The sequence below is a fragment of the Oncorhynchus mykiss genome, chromosome 25 (genome assembly GCF_057628025.1).
Source record: "Oncorhynchus mykiss isolate SJ-2025 chromosome 25, ASM5762802v1, whole genome shotgun sequence".
NCBI lineage: Eukaryota > Metazoa > Chordata > Actinopteri > Salmoniformes > Salmonidae > Oncorhynchus > Oncorhynchus mykiss.
Genome location: NC_143046.1, coordinates 6,210,108 through 6,230,505, shown reverse-complemented (window position 1 = coordinate 6,230,505; position 20,398 = coordinate 6,210,108).

The following is a 20,398-nucleotide window of genomic DNA, read 5'->3' as shown; positions in this document are numbered from 1 at the left end:
GTGGTTAGAGAGTTGGAATAGTAACTGAAAGGTTGCAAGTTCAAATCCCCGAGCTGACAAGGTACAAATCTGTCATTCTGCCCCTGAACAAGGCAGTTAACCCACTGTTCCTAGGCCGTCATTGAAAATAAGAATTTGTTCTTAACTGACTTGCCTGGTTAAATAAAGATTAAAAAAAACATGGATGTGTATAAAGTAGGTCTCCTTTTTTTGGAGGAGGAGTGGCAGAATCAGTGATGGGGCAAGTCTTCTGCCAGGAGGAATCGAAGGGATTTTAAGGCTTAATTCACAGTTTAGCCATCCCATCTCTGGTGTCAGCACAATGTAAAGTTCAGCTCTGAATCATTAATAAAATAATGGCATCAGTCAGACAGCGTAGTCTTAGGAGAACACGTGAATTCCAATTTTTTTGTTTCAAACGAATAGGCCTTCCTACCTAAACTTTCATTTAAATGTACGTTAGTGAAACAAATTAACGTGTGGTTCTTGTTTTGAAAGAGAGTATGTGTTTTGAGTTTATGACATATAAAAATAAATCGATATCATCTAATATTGGTTGATCTATCTTGACCAGGTATCCAGAATACCTTCAAAACAACGACATGGCAGTATGGCTACGTTTAAATGTACACTTTTCTACGTTTTTGTTAATTTAACAAATAAGTTGGCTGGCTAGTGGACATTCGTGTGATTTGTTGATCTAGCTAGCTAAAAAGGTACTAAGCAGCTAATGTAGTTACAGTAGGTGTATCTATCTTATATACCACAAAGGCCTATACTATACTAACTAGCTAATTTAGCTACGCTAAGGCTGTATTTGGAAGCTTGAGTCAAATCAGGAAACTACATGTGTCATTTAACACATAGCATTGCATTATACTTAGCATGATTTCTAGCATATCAACCTTAATGCCAGGTTAGGTTGCCACATAATGAATTATGCCACAGTTTAACAAAACCCGCCCCCAACAAAAGCACCTGTTAGGTAAGCCTTTAAACATGATGACATTTGCATATTAAGGATTTGTAAGGAATCACAGAGAAGCCAAAGTATATGGAACCCTATTCCCTACATTTTAGTGCACTACTGTTGACCAGAGACCTATGAGCCCTGCTCAAAAGCAGTGCACTATATAGGTAATAGGGTGCCATTTGGGACTCAAAATAAAGCCTGTCCTGCTGCCATGATCGATTAATATTACATGCTCAGAGACATACGTACTCCGTGCCAACAGCCGCTTCATGCAAATGCTAAAAGTTGAAAGAGAATACGATATGTTGGACTATAATCCTGGTGGGCTTTCTCTTGATAGCCAAACAAAACAACTGTAAATCAAAACATCTTCAATGTGTTTGATTATGAATCACACATTCAGAAAGTAGGTACTGTAGGTCTAATGTCACAACTTGCTGAGACTTTTGGTGTTAATGACGAAATGGCTTTGGTTGACAAGTCTCTCGCTACAGTGAAAGATATGTCTTCAGAGAGAAAGTCAAGTTCAAAGAGAAAGAAAACCTTCAATTGACAACCCGACCATGGTAATGTATAGCAGAGCATCTCTAGACAACCCGACCATGGTAATGTATAGCAGAGCATCTCTAGACAACCCGACCATGGTAATGTATAGCAGAGCATCTCTAGATAACCCGACCATGGTAATGTATAGCAGAGCATCTCTAGATAACCCGACCATGGTAATGTATAGCAGAGCATCTCTAGATAACCCGACCATGGTAATGTATAGCAGAGCATCTCTAGATAACCCGACCATGGTAATGTATAGAGTAGCATCTCTAGACAACCCGACCATGGTAATGTATAGCAGAGCATCTCTAGACAACCCGACCATGGTAATGTATAGCAGAGCATCTCTAGACAACCCGACCATGGTAATGTATAGCAGAGCATCTCTAGACAACCCAACCATGGTAATGTATAGCAGAGCATCTCTAGACAACCCGACCATGGTAATGTATAGAGTAGCACCTCTCGACAACCCGACCATGGTAATGTATAGCAGAGCATCTCTAGACAACCCGACCATGGTAATGTATAGCAGAGCATCTCTAGACAACCCGACCATGGTAATGAATAGCAGAGCATCTCTAGACAACCCGATCATGGTAATGTATAGCAGAGCATCTCTAGACAACCCGATCATGGTAATGTATAGCAGAGCATCTCTAGACAACCCGGCCATGGTAATGTATAGCAGAGCATCGCTAGACAACCCGACCATGGTAATGTATAGCAGAGCATCTCTAGACAACCCGACCATGGTAATGTATAGCAGAGCATCTCTAGACAACCCGACCATGGTAATGTATAGCAGAGCATCTCTAGACAACCCGACCATGGTAATGTATAGCAGAGCATCTCTAGACAACCCGACCATGGTAATGTATAGCAGAGCATCTCTAGACAACCCGACCATGGTAATGTATAGCAGAGCATCTCTAGACAACCCGACCATGGTAATGTATAGCAGAGCATCTCTAGACAACCCGACCATGGTAATGTATAGAGTAGCATCTCTAGACAACCCGACCATGGTAATGTATAGCAGAGCATCTCTAGACAACCCGACCATGGTAATGTATAGCGGAGCATCTGTCAATTAGCCTGTAGCACATTATCTTCCCCTTTGTACTCTCACAAGCTTACATTAATGGTTCAAAGGCCTTATTTTGATTGCAGCCTCAAGGAGCTACACAAGTATCTTCTCTTGTCTTTAGAGGAACTAGTGATGTCATATCCTCTTTGTCATCAAAAACGCTGCATTGTTCTTATATGACATGTGCTGTTGTGGGATCCATTTCCCAGTAGGAATATACCATCCTTCCTATAGAAGAAACATCACCAACCCCTGTGAACCATTCGCCACCAGTAACACTCACGGTGTCAAGTGTTTGTCATTTTGCTGCCCGTCTTGAAATTAATTCCACTCTTTGCAGTGGATAACACTGCAGATATAGTAGTTGTGTGAGTAGCGGCTAAATATATCATTACTAGGTGCAAAGATAAACATGTCTGTTCAGATGCATATTTGGTGTTATAAAATTATACCCTAATATGCTATATTACATGTGTAAAAATGATATTAAGCGTTATCTCGCCAGGCTGCCAAATGAACAACCATGTGTGTCTATCCAGCCTGATCAGTTCCCCCTGCCAGAATGGTAAAGTTTAAACCATTCAAAAATTGAGCATTTCCATTGATTTGAATAGGACTATTTCATGTGTGCATATTGATTGAGATTAATAAGAGTCATCTTAATGTCCAGACATGTTTGAAATATGTATTGTAATGACAGTGTATTTCCTTGACACTTCCATGACGAACATGCTGGTGTGTTATTGCACACTTTTATTGCGCTTAGATCCATGTTATTATACTTGTTATTATACTGTTATTATACTGTTATTATACTTGTTATTATACATGTTATTATACTGTTATTATACTTGTTATTATACATGTTATTATACTGTTATTATACTGTTATTATACTGTTATTATACTTGTTATTATACTTGTTATTATACATGTTATTATACTGTTATTATACTTGTTATTATACATGTTATTATACTGTTATTATACTTGTTATTATACATGTTATTATACATGTTATTATACTGTTATTATACTTGTTATTATACATGTTATTATACTGTTATTATACTTGTTATTATACATGTTATTATACTGTTATTATACTGTTATTATACTTGTTATTATACATGTTATTATACTGTTATTATACTTGTTATTATACTTGTTATTATACTGTTATTATACTGTTATTATACTGTTATTATACTTGTTATTATACATGTTATTATACTGTTATTATACTTGTTATTATACTTGTTATTATACTTGTTATTATACTGTTATTATACATGTTATTATACATGTTATTATACATGGTATTATACATGGTATTATACATGGTATTATACTTGTTATTATACATGTTATTATACTTGTTATTATACTGTTATTATACATGGTATTATACATGGTATTATACATGTTATTATACTTATTATTATACTGTTATTATACTTGTTATTATACTGTTATTATACATGATATACTATTGGTATTACACTGTTATTATACTGTTATTATACATGATATACTATTGGTATTACACTGTTATTATACTGTTTATGTACTATTATTATACATGGTATTATACTGTTTATGTACTGTTATTATACATGGTATTATACTGTTTATGTACTGTTATTATACATGGTATTATACTGTTTATGTACTATTATTATACTATTTAGGTATTGTTATTATACATGATATATTGTTATTACACTGTTATTATACTGTTTATGTACTGTTAATATTCATGTTATTATACACGATATGCTATTGTTATTATACTGTATGTACTCTTATTATGCATGTTATTATACATGATATAATATTGGTATTATACTGTTATTATACTGTTTATGTACTGTTATTATTATTATTTTATTGCACTTAGATCTATGTTATTATACATGTAATTATACATGTTATTGTACATGATATACTCAAAATAAAAATGTATTTATAAAGCCCTTCGTACATCAGCTGATGTCACAAAGTGCTGTACAGAAACCCAGCCTAAAACCCCAAACAGCAAGCAATGCAGGTGTAGAAGCACTACTGTTATTGTAGATGATATAATATTTTTATTACACTGTTATTATACTGTTTAAGTACTGTTATTATAGTGTATGTACTGTTATTATAGTGTATGTACTGTTATTATAGTGTATGTACTGTTATTATAGTGTATGTACTGTTATTATACATGGTATTTTGCATGTACTTATACTGTTAATATACATGTTATTGTACATGATATACTATTGTTATTACACTGTTATTATACTGTTTTTATACATGATATTATACATGATGTTATACTGTTTATGTACTGTTATTATACTGTTATTATACATGGTGTTATACTGTTATACATGTTTTTATACATGATGTTATACATGATGTTATACTGTTTATGTACTGTTATTATACTGTTATTATACATGGTGTTATACATGATGTTATACTGTTTATGTACTGTTATTATACATGGTGTTATACTGTTTATGTACTGTTATTATACATGGTGTTATACTGTTTATGTACTGTTATTATACATGATGTTATACTGTTTATGTACTGTTATTATACATGATGTTATACTGTTTATGTACTGTTATTATACATGGTGTTATACTGTTTATGTACTGTTATTATACATGATGTTATACTGTTTATGTACTGTTATTATACATGGTATTATACTGTTTATGTACTGTTATTATACATGGTGTTATACTGTTATACATGTTTTTATACATGATGTTATACTGTTTATGTACTGTTATTATACATGGTATTATACTGTTTATGTACTGTTATTATACTGTTATTATACATGGTGTTATACTGTTTATGTACTGTTATTATACTGTTTTTATACACGATGTTATACTGTTTATGTACTGTTATTATACATGGTATTATACTATTATTATACTGTTATTATACATGGTATTATACTGTTTATGTACTGTTATTATACATGGTATTATACTGTTTATGTACTGTTATTATACATGGTGTTATACTGTTATACATGTTTTTATACATGATGTTATACTGTTTATGTACTGTTATTATACATGGTATTATACTGTTTATGTACTGTTATTATACTGTTATTATACATGGTGTTATACTGTTTATGTACTGTTATTATACTGTTTTTATACACGATGTTATACTGTTTATGTACTGTTATTATACATGGTATTATACTATTATTATACTGTTATTATACATGATGTTATACTGTTTATGTACTGTTATTATACTGTTATTATACATGATGTTATACTGTTTATGTACTGTTATTATACTGTTATTATACTGTTATTATACTGTTATTGCACCTAGAGTTATTCTGTTTTACATGATATATATTATATACACTATTCTATTATATATGTTGTAGCACTTACCGCTATGTTATCACTATTCTAACACATTGATACACGCTAGAGGGCCATCTCCAGAGGTCCTTGGTGTAAACGAGGACGTAACATGGCCATAAGTCATAGCTCGTTGTTTACGGGGCTAGCAGAACTCACACAGCTCTCACCCCCAAATGGCAGCCTATTCCCTATATTATAGTGCACTACTTTTGACCAGAACCCTATGGGAGCCCTATGGAACCTGGTCAAAAGTAGTTCACTATAATATAGGGAATAGTGTGCCATTTGGGACACATCCACATAGTCACCAGGCAGCGGTAGACCTGCCTACCAGACCTGAGATATCTGGATATAAACGGCCCTAGCGGAGCCATTCACAGCCATTCCCCAGCGGGGACTTAGTGATAGCAAAGGAAGTTCAAGGTATAATCTCAGTTGGCCCATGAAAAGGACTAATGAGAGACTGGATGAGGAAAAGGAAGGTGATTATACTTTACATACTAACCTTGGCAACTGGACCTGTCCCTTTTTTTAATGACAGCATAATTCAACGTTCCACCTTGGGAATCTGCCATGGATTTTAGTTTATGAGGTCACCTATGTAACCTCAATCATTCTAGTTCACGCTCTGCCTTTGCTTCAGTGACTCCCCCTACTCTCCCTGCCCTCCCTGCCTCGGTCCTACATTGGTTGGGGTGTTGCAGAAAACGTTGGCTGTTGATGGTTTTTTGGTTGAAACATTTCAACTTCTATTCCTCCTCCTCCTTTTTTATAATCATTTTTGTTTCAGGGTTTGAATATAATCATCTACTGATTGCCTGATGAAGACAAGTATAAATGTATAAATTGAGTGAATGATAGAGCTGTATTACATACGTGTTGCCATTTGTCCATGTATTGGAACACGTAGATGAATCCTGGACAATGTGCTTCCACATCTGTATTGCCTGTTGGTTTATGGGGAGGGGGGGGGGGTTAACCTGGGTTTCTGTGTCACTGTAGCACTTTGTGACATCTGCTAATGTAAAACAAAGGGCTTTATAAAATACATGTAATTAATTGATTTTGACTGCACATCTTTCTAGTTGTCTTTGGCAGCAGACAACAATGTTATCTCAAATCCAAGGGCAGTTTCAGAAGCTCTGCCAACATGGCTTAATTGGATGATTGTAGTTGACTGAAGTTCCACCTACACCTAGTCAGAGGAGAAACCACATATACAGCTACAACGAAACAACCCAGAAAGGGTAATTCATCCAGAGTTCAGCTTAGTCGTTAGTTGGAGCTACAATGGCTCCCTCCGGGACTAACTTAGTGTTAGTCACACTGTGTCCATACTGCTGGCCCGGTTGAAGAGGTACCTAATTGATATCGGATCTTATTATGTATTGATCACAGTCGGCTGCTCCATGTCTGAGTACTGCAGTGTCTAATTAAATGATTACATTTATTCCCCCTTTTGCTTTTACAATACGATAACAATACGACAAGGTATTTTTTTTTTAGCACATTGATTATTCACAAAGTATATCAATAGAGTTGTCATATTTATTTGCAGTAGGCTAGGCTAACACAGTGGCTTCACTCTGTGAGTAATTTTGGAAAAGATGTTTGTACCGCTGACAGTGGTTCTTTTTTTTAACTGCGTTGTGCGGGGGTGAGACAAAGTGACTCTGGGGACTTACATTATTAAAGGCCTTAGATGTGTTTTGCTTGTTTTCAGATGATGAAAATATATGATCATTCAGCACGAGGAAGAGGTAGAACCGTGCTAAGACTAGTTAAAAGACACTTCCTGCTCTGAAGGAAGCACAACACAGCGTGAGCACGCTGCTTGACTCTCACACCATCACAAAGACACCATCTGTAATTCTTTTATTTAACCTTTACTTAACTGACTTGCCTAGTTAATAAATCCTCTGCGGGATCTGTGACCCCCCCATGGGACAGTTGAGCTAACATGCGCTAATGTGATTAGCATGAGAACATTTCCCAGGACATAGACATATCTGATATGGGCAGAAAGCTTAAATTCTTATTAATCTAACTGCACCATCCAATTTACAGTAGCTATTATAGTGAATACCATGCTATTGTTTTAGGTGAGTGCACAGTTATGAACTTGAAAATATATCAATAAAACAATTAGGCACATTTGGGCAGATTTGATACAATATTTTGAACATAAATATAATGGTTCATTAGATCAGCCTAAAACTTTGCGCATACACTGCTGCCACCTGGTGGCCAAAATCTAAACTGTGTCTAAACTGGAATAATACATTGTGGCCTTTGTTTTGCATTTCACTGTATTATATTTTACTAGATCTAATGTGTTATGTTCTCCTACATTCATTTCACATTTCCACAAACTTCAAAGTGTTTCCTATCAAATGGTATCAATAATATATATATCCTTGCTTCAGATTTGGGTTTTTAAGCGAAATTGGGGGGAAAAAAACTGATCCTCAATTAACAACCTACCCCGGCCAAACCCAGATGATGCTGGGCCAATTGTGCACCACCCTATGGGACTCCCAATCACGGCCAGTTGTGATACAGCCTGGAATTGAACCAGGGTCTGTAGTGACATCTCTTGCACTGAGATGCAGTGCCTTAGATGGCTGCGCCACTCGGGAGCCCCCATAGACAATAGAGGAAGGACGGAGTGAAGAGAGGAGACAATGCTGATGTTACTGAACGAGCTAAAGTAATTCAAGATTTTTTCTGTAAACCTTAAACTATGCACTCAATGTACTTTAGTAATGTTGTAAAGCTGTATGGCTCTTATAGAGTACATGTCATGTATTGTGTTATGGCATTCAGCCTTATAACTCCATCGGGGGGGGGGGGGGGCATGTTCTTCAAACCATACAGAAATAGTCATGGCTTGCGTCAACATTTTGACACAATGGGCCGGATTCAGAAAAATCTAAGTGAAAAGGGAAAAAAAATAATAAGTTCATAAGATTGTTTTGTAAGTGCAATTCTTCAAAATGCTCTTAGGAATTCATAGTTTTTCTTAGGAACTTCGTGAATATCTTAATGTGGCATTGACATTAGTGATGTGCTTGAAACCAATAAATAAGCCTATGTGACAGGGATGATAGGATTTGGTCCACTGTAATAGTGTTGATATTTCCATTTTATTACATTTTATTTATCTGCTTTATGTCTCGAAGTTGCCCAAGAAAAAGTTAAATGGTTACAAAAGTATGAATTCGAATTTGTCACGAGACTAGGGTTTAGCCGTCCTAAAGTTAAGCACATTTCCAAGAAGAAACCCAGAACATTGTTTTCAAGAATCCCAGAATCAGAGAATCCCAGAATCCCAGAATCCCAGAATCCTAGAATCCTAGAATCCCAGAATCAGAGAATCCTAGAATCCTAGAATCCCAGAATCCCAGAATCCCGTTTCTTATCTTTTTTTTTCTTACGGAGAAACATAGGAAATAACGTACGAACATTTCCAATAACTTTGTTGAGGAATAGCAATTTCGCTTAACTTTTTTTTTTCTCCATAAGTCTATAGTTAAGAAAAAAATGGCAGTTTAAGAAGAAATGTCTTCTTAATTAAGAAGTGGTTTTTAAAAAAAAAAATAAAATAAAAAAAAATAAAAAATCTGGACACAGCAGTACTGTTGAAATCATACAGCAGGAGTCACTGGATAAATCACGCCTGGTCACTCACAACTGGGATTCTTCAAGAATAAAAAGAGAATTAGTTCATAGAAAAGAGACAGAAGAATAGATGTAATGTTTATACATTCACTGTATTTCACCGGTTATTAAATAGTGGGAAATGATTAACTGAAACACAAAACTAATTCCAAAACCACAAAAAAACACACACACAATTTTTTTTTAAAACTAGCTTGAGGAATTGGTCAAATAAATTCACACAGTCTTTCAAAAGGGAATTTTTTTCCCCCCTAATAGATAAGATGTATAATGTGTTTTGTGAATACTACTGCTGTCCGTTTTTATTTTTGTGTGTGTGTGTAGCGATTATTTAATGCCAACTTTCAATTGCTCTTTGGAAGTCACTGAGAGCTTTGACGTGCATTGCCAGTTCCTCTCACATTCTAGGATCTGACACTTTCCCTGGTTCAGATCTGTCACTTTCACTGGTTCAGATCTGACACTTTCCCTGGTTCAGATCTGACACTTTCCCTGGTTCAGATCTGTCACTTTCCCTGGTTCAGATCTGACACTTTCCCTGGTTCAGATCTGACACTTTCCCTGGTTCAGATCCCTCACTTTCCCTGGTTCAGATCTGTCACTTTCCCTGGTTCAGATCTGACACTTTCCCTGGTTCAGATCTGTCACTTTCCCTGGTTCAGATCTGACACTTTCCCTGGTTCAGATCTGACACTTTCCCTGGTTCAGATCTGACACTTTCCCTGGTTCAGATCTGTCACTTTCCCTGGTTCAGATCTGTCACTTTCCCTGGTTCAGATCTGTCACTTTCCCTGGTTCAGATCCGACACTTTCCCTGGTTCAGATCTGTCACTTTCCCTGGTTCAGATCTGACACTTTCCCTGGTTCAGATCTGACACTTTCCCTGGTACAGATCTGTCACTTTCCCTGGTTCAGATCTGTCACTTTCCCTGGCTCAGAAGAGGGAAAAGAGAGCTCTCAGCGGACCCTTGCAAAGCCAAATGTTACTCCAGCCAGACCACATCTCAACGCTAAAACATGATCATACTGATAGGCTACTATTTCTCGCTCAAATGCCCTCAGTAAAGATATGGATTACATTGTGAAATAGTTTTTACATTCATTTGATTATCTAAATAAGGATATTATAGATCGGTTAGGTGCATGTCCACAATTTCTCCCCTGTCATAAAATCAAAGTAGATTAATGCATTGAGAGAATCAGACATGAGTGTAAAAATAAAAAGCCACACACATTACCGATAACCCTTGCTATTTAATTTAATTTATGGTTTATCAAGTACCACATCCTGTATTTTTTGTACCTAATGTAAAATACCCTTATACCTTCATACTGTTAATACACATTATCCATTTATATTCACAGTGTGGCCTGGGGATTAATCACAGCAGGCATGGTTTGTGTTACCATATTGCCACCTAGTGACGTTGCATCAAATGTGCTCTCTTGACTCTTGGAGGAGAGATTAGGTCGGAGAGCGCAGTACTGTTGTGGATATGGTTCTGAGGCATTATGTGAATGTGTTGATAGTGAATGAATCAAGACATGATCGTTGAAATGTGTTAATTGGCATGAGAAGGATTTGGAAACTATTGGCTACCGTTTTATAGAGTTGTGCTTTTACAACGACGGTCTGATCAAAATCAACTACTCAAGATTTTTTTGTGTGTGGGAGAGGGCAGTTATATCTTTTAAAATGAGACTGAAAAAAGTTCAATATTTCCTTTTTATATAAACAGAGTTGTTTTGTCAAAGACGCGACCAACTTCTCTATGGGTGGTTTGTGGTGCACTGTACGTTGGGACACATTTAGAAACACTCCATTCACATTAGACATAATGGTCACAGTCATCCTCCGTAAGACTGTAACGATTCAATTGCACCACATACAGCCACATGCTGTTTACAGAGGCTTAAAGTGCATCCTCCCGCTCTTACTGCAAGTAGAGGGAAATTATTGCTTCCATTGGAGGAGAACCCTCTAGAGGTTAGCTTCCATTGGAAGAGAACCCTGTAGAGGTTAGCTTCCATTGGAAGAGAACCCTGTAGAGGTTAGCTTTTCGGAGGAGAACCCTTTAGAGCGTAGCTTCCATTGGAGGAGAACCCTGTAGAGCTTAGCTTCCATTGGAGGAGAACCCTGTAGAGCTTAGCTTCCATTGGAGGACAACCCTGTAGAGGGTAGCTTCCATTCGAGGAGAACCCTATTCTACATTGTAGAATAATAGTGAAGACATCAAACTATGAAAAAGCACATATGGAAATATGTACTAAGCAAAACAGTTTTAAACACATCAAAATATATTTTATATTTGAGATTCTTCAATGTAGCCACTGTTTGCCTTGATGACAGCATTGCACACTCTTGGCATTCTCTCAACCAGCTTAATGAGGTAGTCAACTGGAATGCATTTCAAATAACAGGTGTGCCTCGTTAAAAGTGAAAAAAATTTAAATGTATTTTTTTCTTAATGCGTTTAAGGCAATCAGTTGTGTTGTGACAAGGTAGGGGTGGTATACACAAAATAGCCCTATTTGGTAAAAGACCCAAGTCCATAATATGGCAAGAACAGCTCGAATAAGCAAAAAAAAAACGACAGTCCATCATTACTTTCAGACATGAAGATCAGTCAACCCGGAAAGTTTGAATAACTCTTTTTTTTGATAGCATAGCTACAGTATTTCACTTTTTTAATGTGTATAGTATTACTTACTAGGTGTGTCCAATCAATTGTGTAACCACTTTCCAATTAGGGCTGATTGGAAAAGCTGTTCAAAAGAGGACATTGTATTATTTCTTTGTACTCCCTGACGAAGGCCATGCAGCCGAAACGCGGCAGATTTTTACACCTTTGTTTCTATTGAACATGCCATACAAATAAAGGCATTTTCATTTGTTATATAAGGAGTGCCTTGGTCCTCCTTTCTTAATGAGAACTTTGAAAGTTTCTTCAAGTGCAGTCGCAAAAACCATTCAGCCCTGTGATGAAACTGTCTCTCATGAGGACCCCCACAGGAAAAGAAGACCCAGAGTTACCTCTGCTGCAGAGGATAAGTTCAATAGAGTTACCAGCCTCAGTAATTACAGCCCAAATAAATGCTTCGGTGTGTTCAAGTAACAGACACATCTCAACATCAACTGTTCAGAGGAGACTGCGTGAATCAGGTCTTCATGATCGAATTGCTGCAAAGAAACCACTTCTAAAGGACTCCAATAAGAAGAAGAGACTTGCTTGGGCCAAGAAACATGAGCAATGGACAATAGACCAGTGGTAATGTGTCCTTTGGTCCAAATTTGAGATTTTTGGTTCCAACCGCAGTGTCTTTGTGAGACGCAGAGAAGGTGAACGGATGACCTCCACGTGTGTGTTTCCAACCGTGAAGCATGGAGGAGGAGGTGTGATGGTGTGGGAGTGCTTTACTGGTGACACTGTCTGTGATTTATTTAGAATTCAAGGCACACCTAACCAGCATGGCTACCACAGCATTCTTTAGCGATACGCCAGCCCATCTGGTTTGTGCCAAGTGGGACTATCATTTGTTTTTTAAATAGGAAAATGATCCAATACACCTCCAGGTTTTGTAAGGGATATTTGACCAAGAAGGAGAGTGATGGAGTGCTGCATCAGATGACCTGGCCTACACAATCACTCAACCTCAACACAATTTAGATGGTTTTGGATGAGTTGGACCGCAGAGTGAAGGAAAAGCAGCCACCAAGTGCTCAGCATATGTGTGCACTCCTTCAAGACGGTTGGAAAAGCATTCCAGGTGAAGCTGGTTGAGAGAATGCCAAGAGTGTGCAAAGCTGTCAAGGTAAACCGGTGGCTACTTTGAAGAATCTCAAATATAAAATATGTTTTGATTGTTTCACACTTTGTTTGGTTACTACATGATTCCATAGGTGTTATTTTATAGTTTTGATGTCTTCACTATTATTCTACAATGTAGACAATACTAAAAGTAAAGAAAAACCCTTGAATGAGTAAGTGTGTCCAAACTTTGACTGGTACTGTACATCTGGGTGGTGTCTAGGGCGTTCTAACTGTGGGATGTACTGTAGTCCACTACCCGAGAAGGAGAGACTAAATGCATCTGGCATGCAAATGATTCGATAAAAATCTATGGAACCACAGTAAGCTGTTGGGAATCATTTCTGGTTTCAAAGTTTTAAAAAAAGTGAATGCCTTTTACTTTGAATTAACCAGTGATCAACGTTTTTTTTCCCCAGTTGAGCGCTCTGTTGTATTTGGAAACAATAGCAAGAGAAATGACTGTAAGGCATTGTGATCTGCTCTGGTTTAACCGATCAGAAAATAATGTTCTGAGGATTCTCAGAACTATATTCCAACACAGCTCTGTTATGGTTCTACTTTTGGTCACACAGTCGTACAGTAAGTAATACCCTTTCTATGCTAAATAGGGATGTGGGACTGTTAGATCTAACCAATGAACTGTACAATAGGTACTAATTGGAGCATGGAAACCATCCCCCAGAATTGTTATCAGCCTCGAGAGATTTGTGTCTGAGGACAAGCAGAAAGAAAGGAATCCTTTCGTTTATTAGTACCTTTGATTACCTACTGTACCAAAGGAAATCACAGGACATTACCCTTACATGCTTTGTTAGAGTATTGCTATAATTGTATAATTGTATAATTATTAAACCTTTTGACATTTCATACGTTTTCTGTGAGATGATGTATAACTTTTTGCTGAATATTCTTCAACTGGATTTGACAGGGGGGTATAAACCACAGAAGAAGAAGACAAAACAGTCAAATCTTTTCGTTTCACAGCAGGAATGGGCTATTTTTTTTGCCGGTTTAGATCAGTTAGAGGATCAATTACAGAGTTTCACAGTAAGCACATATTCTGGCAATCTATTGAACAATGTTGTTTCGTAGAGACATAATTTAACAAACATCTGGATGTCAAAGGGCTGCTAATGATTTCCCATCCGTCTTCTTCTAAATGGCTAAAGTGCATGTAATTACAATGATAATTAAATATGAATCTGTTTCTGTCAATTGCAGAGATTCATCATTCTCACATGAAAAATATACTTTCACTGAAGACAGAATGGATTCATTCAAATTATATAACAGGTATATTTCCTTCCTCAAGTTCAGTCTCTTTGTTAAAATATCCCTTTTTATCTTAAATATCAGCAATACTTCTTCGTGTGTGTTATTTGCTACATTCTCTCCTCACAGGTTGCTAAGAAGAGGAGTGAGGACAATTTTATTATTTAAAACCTAATATCCAATTTCTCACAATTCTAACTGTGAAACTGACTGATATGAGATATTTCATCTTCGGAAACACATCATTTAGTGCATCATCCATCCACCACTTAGAATACAGATGTAATCTCTACTCGATACTACTTGGCACTTTTCACTCTTGCAGACCAACATACCTTAAATGAAAATGTGGGCAAAAAGGCAAACTCAGCTCCATATCAGCTCCATCATTTATTGAATCAGATGGCTCATTCATTACAAAACCCACAGATATTACCAACTACTTTAATGATTTTTTTTATTGACAAGATTTGGCAAACTTAGGCATGACATGCCAGCAACAAACTCTGACACTACACATCTATGTATATCTGAACAAATTATGAAAGACAAGCGTTGTAGTTTTGAATTCCGTAACGTGAGTGGACTGTATTGCCACTCCTATTTGCCATCTCTTTAATACAGGCATAAAAAAAGTGTGTGCCCTCAGGCCTGGAAGAGAGCAAAAGTAATTCCGATAGTAAAGCCCCCTTTACTGGCTCAAATAGCCAACCAATCAGCCTGCTACCAACCCTTAGTAAACTTTTGGAAAATAATTGTGTTTGACCAGATACAATGCTATTTTACAGTAAAAAAAATGAACAACAAATGTTCAGCCTGCTTAGAGGGAAGGAAGTTCAACAAGCACAGCACTTACGCAAATGACTGATAATTGGCTGAGAGAAATTGATAATAAAAAGATAGTAGGGGCTGTTTTGTTAGACTTTCAGACATTATCGATCAGAGTATGATGCTGGAAAAACAGATGTGTTATGGCTTTACACCCCCTGCTATATTGTGGATAAAGAGTTACCTGTCTAACAGAACACAGAGGGTGTTCTTTAATGGAGTAACCCTGGATTGTAAATAGTCATGGTCAAAACATGTTGATACAACAGTAGCTAAGATGGGGAAAAGGGATGGAGTGCTGCATGAGATGACCTGGCCTCCACATTCACCCAACCTCAACCCCATTGAGATGGTTTGGGAGGAGTTGGACCGCAGAGTGAAGGAAAAGCAGCCAACAAGTGCTCAGCATATGTGGGAACTCCTTCAAGTCAGTTGGAAAAGCATTCCAGGTGAAGCTGGTTGAGAGAATGCCAAGATTGTGCAAAGCTGTCATCAAGGCAAAGGGTGGCTACTTTGAAGAATCTCAAATATAAAATATGTTTTGATTTGTTTAGCACTTTTTTGGTTACTACATGATTCCATATGTGTTATTTCATAGTGTTGATGTCTTCACTATTATTCTACAACGTAGATAATAGTAAATATAAAGAAAAACTGTTGAATGAGTAGATGTATACAAACTTTTGACTGGTACTGTATATTGAAAAGAACATTGTATGGTGGTATCATACATTTTATATTGTAGATATATAGTGGTGTAATAATGTTATATGATCTACTGTTTTATCTTGTGTTGTATGTGTGATGTAAGTGCTTTAATGTGTTTGGACACCAGGAAGAGTAGCTCCTGCCTTGTCAGCAACAAATGGGGAGCCATAGTAACCCTTAGGAAGAGTAGCTGGGGGGGGGGGGGGGGGGGGGGTCGATAGTAAATACAAATACAAATGCACATATTTGAACATCTCTTTGTGCATCTTTGGCAACACGACTTAGAATACATAAACATGTATCTATCTACCTGTAGTCTCTTGGGGAGAGACACTAATTGGCACTTTTCACTCTTGTCGATCAGCACACCCCTTCATTGCATAACTTTGCAAAGCATTTACATCCACCACTTATGAAACATGTATCTTCCTAGCCTCTAAGAGATACTTATGAAACATGTATCTTCCTAGCCTCTAACATATAATTTTAAAACATGTTTCTTCCCAGCATCTAACAGATTCTTATAAAACATGTACAAAACATGTATATTCCTAGCCTCTAATATAAACAGATAAAATATGTATCTTCCAAGCCTCTAACAGATCATTACAAAACATGTATCTTGCTATTCTATAGCAAATACTTAGAAAACATGTATAAACATGTGTGTTCCTAGCCTCTAACAGATACTTACAAAACATGTATATTCCTAGCATCAAACACATTCTTATATAACATGTATCTTCCTAGCCTCTAATATACACTTATATAACATGTATCTTCCTAGCCTCTAATATACACGTATATAACATGTATCTTCCTAGCCTCTAATATACACTTATATAACATGTATCTTCCTAGCCTCTAATATACACTTATATAACATGTATCTTCCTAGCCTCTAATATACACGTATATAACATGTATCTTCCTAGCCTCTAATATACACTTATATAACATGTATCTTCCTAGCCTCTAATATACACTTATATAACATGTATCTTCCTAGCCTCTAATATACACTTATATAACATGTATCTTCCTAGCCTCTAATATACACGTATATAACATGTATCTTCCTAGCCTCTAATATACACTTATATAACATGTATCTTCCTAGCCTCTAATATACATGTATATAACATGTATCTTCCTAGCCTCTAATATACACTTATATAACATGTATCTTCCTAGCCTCTAATATACACTTATATAACATGTATCTTCCTAGCCTCTAATATACACGTATATAACATGTATCTTCCTAGCCTCTAATATACACTTATATAACATGTATCTTCCTAGCCTCTAATATACACTTATATAACATGTATCTTCCTAGCCTCTAATATACACTTATATAACATGTATCTTCCTAGCCTCTAATATACACGTATATAACATGTATCTTCCTAGCCTCTAATATACACTTATATAACATGTATCTTCCTAGCCTCTAATATACACTTATATAACATGTATCTTCCTAGCCTCTAATATACACTTATATAACATGTATATTTCCTATCCTCTAACAGATACTTACAAAACATGTATATTGCTATTTTCTAACAAATACTTATGACATGTATAAAACATGTATCTTTCTAGACTCTAACAGATACTTACTAGACATTTATCTTCATAGTTTCTAACAGATACTTATAAAACATGTATAAAACATGTATCTTCCTACCCTCTAACAGATACTTATAAAACATGTATCTTCCTAGCCTCTAACAGATACTTATAAAACATGTATCTTTCTAGACTCTAACAGATACTTACTAGACATTTATCTTCATAGTTTCTAACAGATACTTATAAAACATGTATAAAACATGTATCTTCCTACCCTCTAACAGATACTTATAAAACATGTATCTTCCTAGCCTCTAACAGATACTTATAAAACATGTATCTTCCTAGCCTCTAACAGATACTTATATAACATGTATCTTCCTAGCCTCTAACAGATACTTACTAGACATTTATCTTCATAGTTTCTAACAGATACTTATAAAACATGTATCTTCCTAGACTCTAACAGATACTATGTGGCACTTTTCACTCCTCCAGTCTCCTATTTCTCTTCTCAACACAACACAGCTCAGTCCAGCTGACCGTCAGCTGACCGTTAGATCACTAATTTCTTATTAGAAACGATGAGCTTCCTCATCACCTGGCTTTTGAAAAGGTTAGGCCCTGGGCCTTAAGGAGTAGAATAGGCAGTACTTTGCCTGACAGGTTAGGCCTTGGGCATTAAGGAGTAGAATAGGCAGTACTCCCCTCTTTCCGGCGGACTTGACAGAATGCTGCTTCCCAGGTCCAGCTCTTATTGATTGGGGGCTTCAGGTTGCCTTTCCAGTCTGCAGTGCGGCATACTAAGCTGATGTATAATCAATGTCTCATAGAGGTACGTTACAGTCACATGCAGCCTGGGGCTGGGGTTGAGGTTGGGGCTGGGGGCTGGGGTTGAGGTTGGGGCTGGGGGCTGGGGTTGGGGCTGCACAAACCATCAAATTATACAGTAGAGATAGATAGAAGTAACCCAATATCTACATGGCTGACAGAGTTTTTAAAATGAAAAGAGCAGCCCTTTGTGGAAAAGACATGTGGTGGTGTTGATAGAACAGCTTATCCTGGAAGCAGTGGTGGAAAAAGTACCCAATTGTCATACTTCAGTAAAAGTAAAGATATCCTAAATAGAAAATGACTCCAGTAAAATACTACTTGAGTAAAAGTCTAAAAGTATTTGGTTTGAAATCTGCTTAAGTGTCAAAAGTATAAATAATTTCACTTTCATTATATTAAGCAATCCAGACAGCACAATTTATTTTATTTATTTGTATTTGCGGATAGCCAGGGGAACACTCCAACACTCACATCATTACAGATAGCCAGGGGTACACTCCAACACTCACACATCATTTACAGATAGCCAGGGGAACACTCCAACACCCAGACATCATTACAGATAGCCAGGGGCACACTCCAACACTCACACATCATTACAGATAACCAGGGGAACACTCCAACACCCAGACATCATTACAGATAGCCAGGGGAACACTCCAACACTCAGACATCATTTACAGATAGCCAGGGGTACACTCCAACACCCAGACATCATTACAGATAGCCAGGGATACACTCCAACACCCAGACATCATTACAGATAGCCAGGGATACACTCCAACACCCAGACATCATTACAGATAGCCAGGGATACACTCCAACACCCAGACATCATTTACAGATAGCCAGGGGAACACTCCAACACCCAGACATCATTTACAGATAGCCAGGGGAACACTCCAACACCCAGACATAATTTACAGATAGCCAGGGATACACTCCAACACTCAGACATCATTACAGATAGCCAGGGGAACACTCCAACACTCAGACATCATTACAGATAGCCAGGGGAACACTCCAACACTCAGACATAATTTACAGATAGCCAGGGGCACACTCCAACACCCAGACATAATTTACAGATAGCCAGGGGAACACTCCAACACCCAGACATCATTACAGATAGCCAGGGGAACACTCCAACACTCAGACATCATTTACAGATAGCCAGGGGCACACTCCAACACCCAGACATCATTTACAGATAGCCAGGGGAACACTCCAACACCCAGACATCATTACAGATAGCCAGGGGCACACTCCAACACCCAGACATCATTTACAGATAGCCAGGGGTACACTCCCAACACTCAGCCATCATTTACAGATAGCCAGGGGCACGCTCCAACACTCACACATCATTACAGATAGCCAGGGGCACACTCCAACACCCAGACATCATTTACAGATAGCCAGGGTACACTCCCAACACTCAGCCATCATTTACAGATAGCCAGGGGCACTCTCCAACACTCACACATCATTTACAGATAGCCAGGGGCACACTCCAACACTCACACATCATTTACAGATAGCCAGGGGTACACTCCAACACTCAGACATCATTACAGATAGCCAGGGAGCACTCCAACACCCAGACATCATTACAGATAGCCAGGGGAACACTCCAACACTCAGACATCATTTACAGATAGCC